Consider the following 12,423-nt stretch of genomic DNA (forward strand, 5'->3'; position numbering starts at 1 on the left):
CGTAGTGGAGCAGAATAACGTGTACACAGTGCATTCATAGCTAGAACGGTATATAAAGCACTCGTACATGCCGCATTTACCATTTGCGGTTCGCTAATACCAACATAGACAGGGGTAGGGCCCTGTCCCCTACGCGGTCCCGAATATTAAAGTACGACAGACCCTCCTTTTGCCCTTACATAGGCAATCACTATACTCATCTTAATCCGAGTCCAGGTCAATGTTCACGAAGTCATGGAGATGTTGCTGTAGCATCATCCTATTACTTAGCTCGTCCCTCGATACAGGTTTCCTTACACATAAGGTAGCACAGAGACCACATATCGCAGGAGTACACTGTATGCACAGACAGGACAGGAAAAGAATGGCTAAGATCATTCCAATGACCATCAGAACTTTCCAACCCCAGGCAGATATCAATTCCCAGAACCATCCCACCAGTGACCAATCTCCCTTATCCACGTGTATGGCTTCAGATATTTTATGGAGTTTGGAGATGGCTTGATACACTGTTGGAGCATTATCTGGTATGAAAATGCAGCAACTGGATTGGATGACCTTGCATACCCCACCGCGGTCTGCAAGAATAACGTCTAGAACCATGCGGTTCTGCAGAGTCATAAGGCGATCCGCTTGGAGCTCAGCTGTCAGATTACTAAGGGCACCAGCCGTTACATTGACAGTGGATTCAACCACACGAGTCAGCTGTCTCAGGTTCCTACTATTGACCATAGGTCCCCAAAACGGCAGGAAACCCAAGAAGAAGTCTCCTGCTTCCTGACCGGCAGTGTCCTCCTTACTAATCACACCTCTCACAACTCTGGTCTTGTGATAGTCAGAGGCGGCAGTAAATGTCGGCGGTAGCAAGTTCGCAATATAACATGTGCCCGAGAAATCAGGGGGCAACCATGTATATGCTCGGTCATTGCAGATGAAATATGTGCCCTTAGCAGCCAAAAACGCAGGGGAAAACTGTGACGGGAAAGTGTACGTTTCAGTACAGTCACTTCTTCCCAGTTGAGCCCTAGGATTCTGACCATTACCCTGTAAGCAGAACCGACCCATGTGGGGTACGACCCAGATTGGAGATGAGATTTTTCGCTGTCTTTCACCCAGACTAATACTATACCCCGTCGCGTTCCATCCTACATAAGGTCTCAACTCTTCTTTGGGAATAGAGGAGTATGCATTAATATCCCTACTCATATCGGCAACTCCTTTCATCAAAGCCTTATTATTGGTGATGGGTCTGATGGAACGCGGTTGGCGAGGGGAGTATGTATCTAGAGCATAGAGAAACATGGTTTGGAATGCCCATGACGATCCATTGTAACTGTACGGTAGCACCAGGTAGGGAATACCCTTGTTAATGGTATGGGGCATTAACCCACACACCCAGCAATTGGTCGTATTCATTACCAGTTGGTGCTGGTGCAAGAGTTGGATAAACGAGTTATTTACGAACTCTGATCGTCTGGTCTGTTCGTGCTCAGGCAAAGGGTGAAAAGAGTGAGAGGAGGCAGTAGAAAGGAGATATAGGCTGTTGAGTGGGTGCAATGGGCTTTTGAGCGGAGAAAAACACAAATCCTACAATAAACATTATGATACTACACAGTGTAAAAAAGCACAAAAAGACAAAACATTTACTTTTTACAATTCTACACATCCTTGCGTTAAAGTTCATTTCCTCAATCGGTCTCTCCATCTTAAAAAACTCCATCCTCTACTCGGGCCGCTCGCGGTGGATGAGTTTCTTCTGCTAAAGAGTACGCCTGTCAGTCCAGGGAAACGCCCTAGACCAACCAGAACCGTCGACCTAGTGTCTTCGGCCTGTACCCCAAAGTCTTGGCACCGCGACCCTGCGGCAGAACCCGGATGGTGGTTCGAAAAACAAAAATCAAGAAAGTCCTTCAGATGGGAGAGCAAAAAATGTCAAAAGGGAAATAATGAGGAAATCTTTATTTGTCCATGGGCCTAGGTCTCAAATTATAGCGGAGACGGCCAGGTGCTGTTTGGTCTTGAAACAAAAGTTCAGGCTCAGTGGTGTCCAGTCGACTCGATGGTGGCACAGCTTCCTGCAGAATATTGTCACTCTCTTGATCTGAAACTGTGTCTTTTAGGCGTGCGTCACTGAATGGTACAAAGCGAGGTACAATGTCTGTCTCTGAGTCGGCGATACCCTCCTTGACCCACTGGTCATATGGCAGAGGCAAGGGGACTACTTTGCAGTGGGTACCATGAATCCAGTGCTTCTTCCCTTTCACTCGCACTGCTGATCTTGTCGAAAGAAGAACAAGATGAGGGCCGATCCAGCGAGGCTCGTCGTTGCTCTTGCGCTGGAAGTTCCGGACCAGGACCCACGAGCCAGGGTTGATAGGGTGTCCAGGAGGTTCAGAGGCTTGGGGAAGAGTATCATGTACCTGTTGGTGCAAAACACGCAGTTTAACAGTCAAATCATACAGGTAATCGAGCAGTACTGGATGCTCAATCTCACTGAACTTTGTAGGTCTCGGTACACCCCATACGTTGGCGGGACGGCCAAAAACGACCTCGTAAGGACTAAGTCCCACTCGTGAGTGTATGGTCATTCTGGTGGACAGGAGTGCTAAGGGCAGAGCGTCAGGCCATTTAAGACCGGTGCTCGCCTGGATTTTAGCCAGCTTGAGCTTTAAGGCTCCATTGTAGCGTTCTACTAATCCAGCTGATTGGGGGTGGTTTGCAGCGTGGAACTTCTGCTTTATCCCTAGCCCTTCACATACATTCTTCATCACTTTACCCACAAACTCACTTCCGTTATCACACCACACCATTCTTGGCATCCCAAACCTAGGAAAAAACTCTTTCACAAGGGCTTTGGCTGTGGATAGGGCAGTGTTATCTTTCAGAGGATAAGCCTCAATCCATTTTGAGAAAGCACAAACAACCACCAGTACATATTTCAGGTTGTTGCATCTTTCCATGTGAATAAAGTCCAGCTGCAAAACTTCAAATGGACATGATGGGGGTGCAAAGTGACCAGCCGGAGTTGGGGTTCCCCTACCAGGGTTGTACTTCAAGCATACTATGCAATTCTTGACCACATTCTCTGCACACTTGGGAATCCCAGTATTCTGCCATACTGGAGCCAACAACTTGCATATACCTTTTGTACTGATATGTGCCATTCCATGTGCCATAGTAACCACTGGAAGCACATATGCATCAGGCAACAACCATCGCCTATGTTCTGTCAGATCAATCCAACAACCATTCTCATCCAACTTACCCATACTTTCTCTCCACTTTCTTAACTCTTCCTCTGTGGCTTCAGCCTGAAGCGACTTCACACTCTCTATTGTGTTCTCACACATCCCAACATCATTAACCCATCTGGCGGGACCTGCAACATACATTCTAGTCTTCACATTCTGTGCCGTTTCTCTCGCGGTCTCATCAGCAAACGCATTCCCACGTCCAACATCATCTGTGACTTTCCTGTGCGCACTGCATTTCATGATCGCAACTTGCAACGGTAGGGTCAGTGACTCAAGGAGATCATTCACCAACTTGCCATTCTGAATTTTAGCTCCATGCGACGTCAGGAACCCACGCTCCTTCCACAAACGCCCAAAATTATGAGCCACGCCAAAGGCGTACTGGCTATCTGTGTATATATTCACTCTCATTCCTTCAGATAACACACATGCTCTCGTGAGGGCGATTAATTCTGCTGCTTGGGCCGAATTATGTGGCACTCCTGCAGTTTCCACAACCGTGTGTAGAGTCGTGATAGCATATGCAGCAGTCGTGTCACCATTAGGGAGCTTGAAACAGGACCCATCTACCCATAAAGTGCCATCACACTCAGTCAGGGGAGTATCTTTGAGATCTACTCTCCCTTTCATCTCTTCTTCTGTTCTGAACAGACAGTCATGTTGCTCAATCTCATCTGAGTCTGCTGGAATTGGCAACAATGTAGCTGGATTCAGCGTATTACATCTTTTTATGTGTATGTGATTAGCTAACAGTGTAAGTTCGTAGCCCGATAATCGTGCACTAGTCAAGTGTTGTGTCTTAGTTCTATTTAATAATGTATCTACAGCGTGTGGAACCATGACAATCAATGTGTTGTCCATTACCAAACCAGCCGATTGTCGGATAGACATCGCCGCAGCAGCTGTCGCTCTCAGACAGCTTGGCAATGCCCTCGCTACAGGGTCCAAGGTGGATGAAAAATATGCGCATGGGCGCGGTCTGTCGCCAAAAGGCTGTGTTAACACTGACAACGCACATCCATCTTTCTCGTGAACATACAATGTAAAAGGCTTACTGTAGTCAGGAGTGCCCAACACAGGAGCTGAACATAACGCATTACGCAATTCCACGAAACTTTTCTGGCACTCTTCAGACCATGGGATAGGGTTCGGCGTATCTTTGCATGTTAAGGCTAACAAAGGTTTTGCCAATAAAGAAAAACTAGGGATCCAATGCCTACAGTATGAAGTGATGCCCAAAAAAGCACGCACTTCTCTCTGTGTTTTTGGCACACTCAACTGTGCAATGGCTTGAATTCTTTCTGGGGTCAGTTTCCTTCCCTCCTTCGATAAGAGATGACCTAAGTAGGTCACTTCTTGTCGACAATATTGCAGCTTAGAGAGAGACACTTTGTGATGGAATGCGGATAAATGGCGCAACAGTGACAATGTGGCTTCTTTACAGATCTTCTCAGTATCCGCGGCGATCAGTAAATCGTCCACGTACTGAATCAGGATAGCGCCACTAGGTAAAACAAGTGCATCAAGCTGCGCTTTCAAAGCCTGACTGTATATGGATGGACTCTCACAGTAGCCCTGGGGAGCGCGTTTGAAGCGGAAGCTTCGGCCTCCCAGACTAAAACCAAAAATATCTCTACTCTCTTCTGCAATTGGGATACTAAAGAAAGCATTCTTTAAATCGATCACTGAAAACCATACAGCAGAGGCTGGAATCATCGTTAACAAGGCAGTTATATCGGGGACAACCGGAAACTGTGGCACAACAATCTTATTAACCTCTCTAAGATCAATCACAAACCTGTAAACAGGTGGCTGTGAAGGGTCCGTTCGTTTTAAGACAGGTAAGATCGGACTATTGCAAACGTTGCCTCTTGTTTCCTCTATCACACCCTTATGAATCAAGTCGCTGACAATGTCTAACAATGCTTTCTGCCCTTCATTAGAGATCTTGTACTGGGGAATACGTGGCAGTCTGACATTAGCCTTTAAAGTCACCACATATGGCGGTATTTCCAAGAGGCCCACATCATTGGGACCAGTAGCCCAAAGGGCATCCGGAAGGGATGACAATTCAGGTGGCATTGTGTTTTTAGACAGGTACATTGGGGAAATCACTTTCCTACCTAATGTAAGTTGTACTCCTGAAGGAGAACAATACAGTGTAGCGTGCAATCTTTTCAACAAATCTAATCCCAGTAAATTCTCACCACAACCTGTTGTCAGGATCAGGGGTGCTTTCAGCTCACAAGGTCCAACAGAAAGTGACATGGGACTAGAAATCGGGTTCCTAACTGGGGCGCCAGAAAAACCTACTGAAACATTTATATCGCCAGACAAAGGTGCGCCAGGGAGTTTTGAATGCATGATTGAACTCTTTGCAGCACCAGTGTCTAGCAGAAAAGGCTCCGTTACATTGGCTGTAGTCACCTCAACATACGGTCCACTCTGATCCACTGGCACTGAAACAACTCCCTCTCTCTGTCTATGGCTGTCCTAGTAATCATTATTCTCTGCATCACCGTCCTCTGCATAATAATCATTATTATAATACTGGGCCGTATTGCTAATCGCGTTAACTTGCTGATCAAAGCTATTGATGGTACTTTGAGGCGGCAGAGGACGCGCGTTCTGGGGAACACTTCCACGCCCTCTACCTCTAGGAGCTTGCTGACCACCTCTACCTCTTGCGCCATACATATTACTGTTCCGCTGCATTAATTTAGGGCAACTATATTTAAAATGACCTTCCTCTTTGCAGTATGAACATTGGTTGGGACCTACAGGGACACGTGGTTGGTAATACCCGTTCATTTGCTGATTGTTCTGAAACTGTTGGGGTTGGTGATAGACACCTTGGGGTTGCCTATAATTATTCTGATCTCCACGTGGCGGATAGGCCTGCTGTAAAAGGACCTTTGTCTTTAATTCCTTCGTTTTCTTCTCCGTTCTATCTTTCTCGTCTTTATCTCTATTTTCATAATACTGTGCAGTAGCCAGTATTTGCGCTGAAGAAGAAACAGCCCAAGAACTTTCTGAATCTTTTAACTTTTTACACAGGTCAGGAAGTAAATTCTGCACAAACTTATCCACAAACAGCCGTTGGCCACCCTCAGTACTCATATCTTGCCCACTGTGGTCAATTAACGTTTCTTCAAACCTAGTAAAGAAGTCTGACACTGTCTCATCTTTCTTCTGCTTGCATGCAGATAACTTGTCCCAATTTACGCGCATCGCAGGCATTATTGTCTTCATATACGTGATGATTCTACCAGGCAGTTCAGCTACTAAAGGTTCTGGTTTCGCACCACCAGTTTGTCTAGCATCAGCAGCAACAATGTTGGCCCATGTATCCCCTAGTTCTGCATTGTGATCTACATTACGAATTGATCCCCATAGAGGCTGTGGAACAACATTGCCAAACAACATGTCTATGTCGGCCAGATTCATAATGCATGACCCTGCCGTCTGTGACAACTCTTTATAATAACCTGCTGGGTTCTTACGGGGATCAGGTAAGGACTGCTTAAGCGCTAATACTTCAGAGCGCTTCCATGGAACATGCACCCAAACACGCTGGAAATGCGCTGCCACAGCGGGGTTACCACCGACAGCTGCAACCGCTTCCTTCCATACCGGGGGAACTTCTCTCATGGGGTATTGTCGCGCTTTTGCCTTTTTCCCCACAAGGACCTCTTGTTCAAACAATGACTGTTGGCAATCGTCATTCCTAAGTGACAATACAACCGCAACTGCTTTATCTACTTCGCGGTCCACAATTATACCAGTTCCAAAATCGAACCTCACTCTACACAATTCCTGCGGACTCGGATTTTTACCACTATCCTCCAATTCTTCACAGAGAATTTCGCACATTTTCTCGAACACATATCTCTGTTTAGGGGCATCCCATTGATGGAAAGTATTGACAACTGATTCCACATCATAAAGTGAAGGAAAAACGATCCATCTACGCGCCATGTGATCTATTACCTTTTTCTCATCGGGGTTAGGCAATTGGCTGCGCAACTGCTTACGCTGTACACCAGGAGTTGCACCAGACGACCCAAAGAGAGGAGACATTAATGTAGTAACCACATTAGCTAAGCGCTGTCGCGCCGAAGGAGAAGCTGAGGCGAGAACAGGGGGAAAAACAGAGGGAAGAAAAGAGGATGTAGAGACAGGTACTGGAGTGATGGAAGGAAGAGTGTTAGGGGAGGCAGTTACTGGATTAGGCAAAGTCGCAGGAAGTGCGGGGGCAGTTGGAAGCACAACTGGCGGCGCTTGAGAGGACTGCGCTACAGGAATAGGAACCGGCTGCAAAGCAACTGGCGGTTGCGGCAAGGCTTGCAGTATATGCACTGGAGGTGGCATATTTACAAGCTGGGGAGGCGCCGTGGCAGTTTGAGCATACGGGGGTGGCGAACTCAACAAATGTGACATCAAGGGATCTTTCTCCTTTTCTTCTGACTCATCCTGCTTAGAATGTGGCAAAGCTGGGTAACATTTGTCAATCCCTAACTTACGCTGCCTGTGCAATTGCTCATTCATTTGCTCCTCCTCATTGTCTTTAAATTGTACAGCTGCTTGCATTACTGACATACCTCTCTCTCTTTTATTCTTTTTCGCTAACTTAATTTCCTTCTGTTTGGCTTCTTTTCGCCATAAGCGGAAAGAGTCAAACATCGCCGGCCGGGCTTTCTTCTTAAACAATTTAATTTCCAGATTATCTAAAATATCGGTATCAAAACTACCATTTTGGGGCCATTTTAAAACACCATCTTTCCTGGTGTAGTGGATCCACACTTCGTTATATGCAATGGGGCCTACGCCATGTTTCACATAGAGCTCATAAGTTGGAGTTCCAACCGGAGGAACCGGACATGATTCCTCTAGCTGGAAATCTTTTCCACAACCCAAACAGAATAATCTACCAAATAGTCCAGAACCAGGCATCTTCGCTCACTAGTCTAGATCCAAACGTCAAAGGATTGTCGATTACGATATTCTCGTGAATACACGAATCCTCTGGCTTTGGGGTTTGCAAACACCAAATCACCAATTACCAAATCAAACCAAACGATCCCGAGGGATACCAAAACAAATGGGAGACGCTCCACTTATACTTAACTGAATATTGCTGATCGATGGCGTCACCAGAAGACTCTCTCGATTGTTTCGCTCTCTCAAACTCGTCAAGGGTCCAAAACAGGTCGATTAATCAGGGCAGCAGTCCTTCGTAGCCGTCGGGACGCGGAGAACCTCGCAGAAAAGACTTTCGGACCACGTCGACATGCAGGGGTCGATGAAGTGGCGGCCTTCCTCCGGAATTTCCACACGAATCTCCTCACGAACCTCTGGCTTGGACTGGTACCGCTGAAATCGGCCCGAGTTGGGCGCCAAACTGAAGTACTGGGTATTTTAGACCCAGCGGTGCAGGGGCACACACCCTATGACTTCTGGGTTTCACCCTGTTCCGGACCTACAGAAACACAGAGTCTTCTGGGTGAAGTCAAAGAATCGTTTATTGGCTGCAGACCAATGACAGGTATCCTAGAAGTACAACAGCGTGTATGTTCTCAGGAGACTGCTGAAAATCATAGGAACGGACTTCTCCTTAAGTACAAAATATCATGCTCCAGGCACACATTCCTTGGTTTACGATATGGTCATATAAAGGCATACATTACAAACGAAAAAGCAGAGTCATGATGACCATCCCACATTCCAATTCGGCCAGCCCACAATGATTTACACAGTAAGGTTCAGATCCCATGTTTGAAGTAAATAGACCCCCCAATAAACATGAGCATCTCCTGTTTTGGGAAACAAGTCATAAAGCAGGAACAAGCAGGTGTGGAAGAGATTAGCCGGGGGATTGTGTAGAATGAAAGGATTTTATGACGGGTCAAACCCTGATGCTAATCACAGGTGGACGGAGGAAGGGGAGCTCGTGAGACCGGTTTGACCCGGGGCAGCAGAGCCAGCTGCCCAGGTCACAGAGAAGTCAGAGGGAAAGCCCATGTACTGTGAGGCCCGTATTAACTCCATCATAGCCTATGTGAGGGCAATGACAAGATGGCCACTGCTTCCAAAATGGAACCCGCGTAGTGGAGCAGAATAACGTGTACACAGTGCATTCATAGCTAGAACGGTATATAAAGCACTCGTACATGCCGCATTTACCATTTGCGGTTCGCTAATACCAACATAGACAGGGGTAGGGCCCTGTCCCCTACGCGGTCCCGAATATTAAAGTACGACAACATCATTAGCCCCTTCACCCTCTCTTATTATCTGGCATGCACTAATGGCTGACTATGAGACTGCCTGGACTAAAAAGTGAAGCTCACATAATGGCTAAAAGGTCACTGGAGTCAGACTGGAGCCTGTTTACGTGGAACTTCGAGGCTGTAACCACAGCTCCTCCAGCAGCAGGTCTACACTCAGGTTTCCCAGCAGCTTTGAACCCACAGCTCCTATGTGGAAACAGCAAGAGTCATGTGATACCAACTGGGCCTGCCTAGGAAATTTAACAGCACAGTGCTCCATTTAGTGCAGCTGTCTCCCTTACAAGGACAATATGGCAGTGCTGATTAATTCCACCAGCGGAGCGGTGGAATGATTTTGTAATTCTGCATTACAAGAGTAACACAGAATTACTAAATTCCTCCAATTCTGCTGATGGAATTAAAAATTCTGCCCACCCTTACTTCCAACCAGGATTTCACCCAGGAAGAGCACATAATCTGCCCTCCTTGCCAACTGGGATGACCTTAAAAACACAGTACACCGTAATGGGTTTGCTGCACTACTTCTCTTGGATCTTTCAGCTGCTTTCAACACAGTTCATCATGATAGTTGTTGATCAGTGGATGACATGGAGCCATCTCAAATTGAATGCTTGTAAAACTGAAATACTCACATGTGGCAATTTGGAAATGTATGACCCATTTGCCCTTGGGTTGATGATCCTGAAGATCTGGAACCACCAAACTAAAGTATTCAAAAAGGTATGAAACCTTGAAATTATCAAGGACTCCATGATATTAATGAATGCCCAAGTGGATAAGTTGGATAAGTTAGCAAGATCAAGCTCATTAATATGGGAACTCAGCAACGCATATTCCCCCACCTAAGATTTTCACACAAGGTCCAAGCTACTATCTCTCTTGTACTGTCTAAACTTGAATACGAAAATGGCCTCTATCATGGACTATCTTATCAACTATGAAAAGACTACACTACAATGAATTCAAATCTTTTATGCCAGATAACTCCTACATATAAAGCCACAAACCCATATCTCCCCTGCCTTGAAGGCCCTACATTGTTTACCCATTGCCAGAAGAAGCACCTTCAAGCTGCTTAGTATCACCTACAAAGAAATATATGGAACAGAACAACTTTTCATGAGGAATAACATCACCAAATACATACAACAAAGAAACCTCCACTCTAGATTGGTACTCTGCCTCACAATCCCATAATATAGGAATAAATACATGGTTGGTACGTCTTTCGCTGTTCAAGCTGCCAAACTATGGAATTTCTTCCTCTCAAACATAAGATCCACAGATAGCTATCTTAACTTCAGTAGACTACTCAAGAGTTGCCTCTTTCCTACATGACCACCATACTCAAAACCCTATAAACAGTATATGCTTATGCATGTATAATTCGATTATATGTATGGATTTAGATACGTGCCTTTCTTTGTACAACTGTATATACTACTTATGGGTTAGAAATATATAGATATTTTGATAGGGTTGCTTAACAGATGTATGTATTACTTATGGTTAAAATACATATATATATACATATATATTTACATATAAATGTATTCACTTAAAAAACCATAGGTTTCACACATGTTATAGTTAGGTGGACATTTCACTCGTAAAAAACCAATGAAATTCCCCCGTTATAGTTAGTTCAGATAACTATAACTCGCGCGCCCGCAATCCACTGCTCATGACGTCACATATTACATCACTCATGACATGGTCAGTGGCATCACTCATGACATCACTGATGACATCATCCTTTTGATAGAGTGGCGGTCGCGCGAGTTATAGTTATCTGAACTAACTATAACGGGGGAATTTCATTGGTTTTTTACGAGTGAAATGTCCACCTAACTATAACATGTGTGAAACCTATGGTTTTTTAAGTGAATTTGCAAGGTTTTTTAAATGCTAATTCCTAACTATAACGTGTGTGAAACCTATGGTTTTTTCAGTGAATTTGTACAGTTTTTTAAATGCTAAGTTATGTATTTATTATTATATTTTTTATATATTTATTTTACAATAAACTACGTATTAATTTATTATTTTTTTAATGTTTTTTCACCGTGCACGCACGGTGCGCGCACCCCGCGATTTTTTTAAAAAAAATTAAAATGTTTTTTTCTGCCTTCGGGGTCCTTCAGGGACCCCCTGATAAAGGCTAGGGGGTCAGGAACTCTCTACCCTGCCCCCTTTTCACGTTCGCCACCTTCCTTTTTCACTCTCGCACTCAAAACAAACAAAATGGTGGCCGACACTTCCTGATTTCGACCGATTCGAACATTGACTGACATGTAACCACCAATCAGAATTACGCTTGCGCACGTTAGGGTGCGCGCACGGTGTGCGCACTGTGCGCGGCTATAGATATTTATGTACTTTAACTGCAATTTTCTCAGGAACTACTGAACAGATTGACTCCATATATGCAAAAGGCACATCCCTGACCTGAGGACTACCCTTTGCCAAATTTCAAGTAATTCTGTTCAGCCGTTCGGGCTGTACCTTCGACTTAAGGTCCTACGGGAAAACACGTTTTGGGTCCCCCCTTTTTTCTCGGCCCTTGCTTGACGAATCCCCCCGAGACTTTCAGGGTAGGAGCTGAGCGGAGCGCCGCATAAGTTTTGAAAATTTCGCGAGGATTCGTCAACCGGCGCCAAAGTCATTGAAAATAGAATTTTGAGATTTCCTATGGGAACACGGTCCTAACTATAACTAACTACTGGCGACCGCTAGTAGAAAGCTGCTGATCTTACCTGCTAACTGTGCGTGTCAATACCTATTGCAAATAAAGGCTGGTAACCTTGTTGAAGCTCGAGTGTGTCTCTTGCGAGTTACCATGTGCTTTCCATATTGAGGCGGAGGCTCGTCCGCCGAGA

This window comes from Triturus cristatus, chromosome 5_2 (assembly GCF_964204655.1).
Source record: "Triturus cristatus chromosome 5_2, aTriCri1.1, whole genome shotgun sequence".
Classification (NCBI taxonomy): domain Eukaryota; kingdom Metazoa; phylum Chordata; class Amphibia; order Caudata; family Salamandridae; genus Triturus; species Triturus cristatus.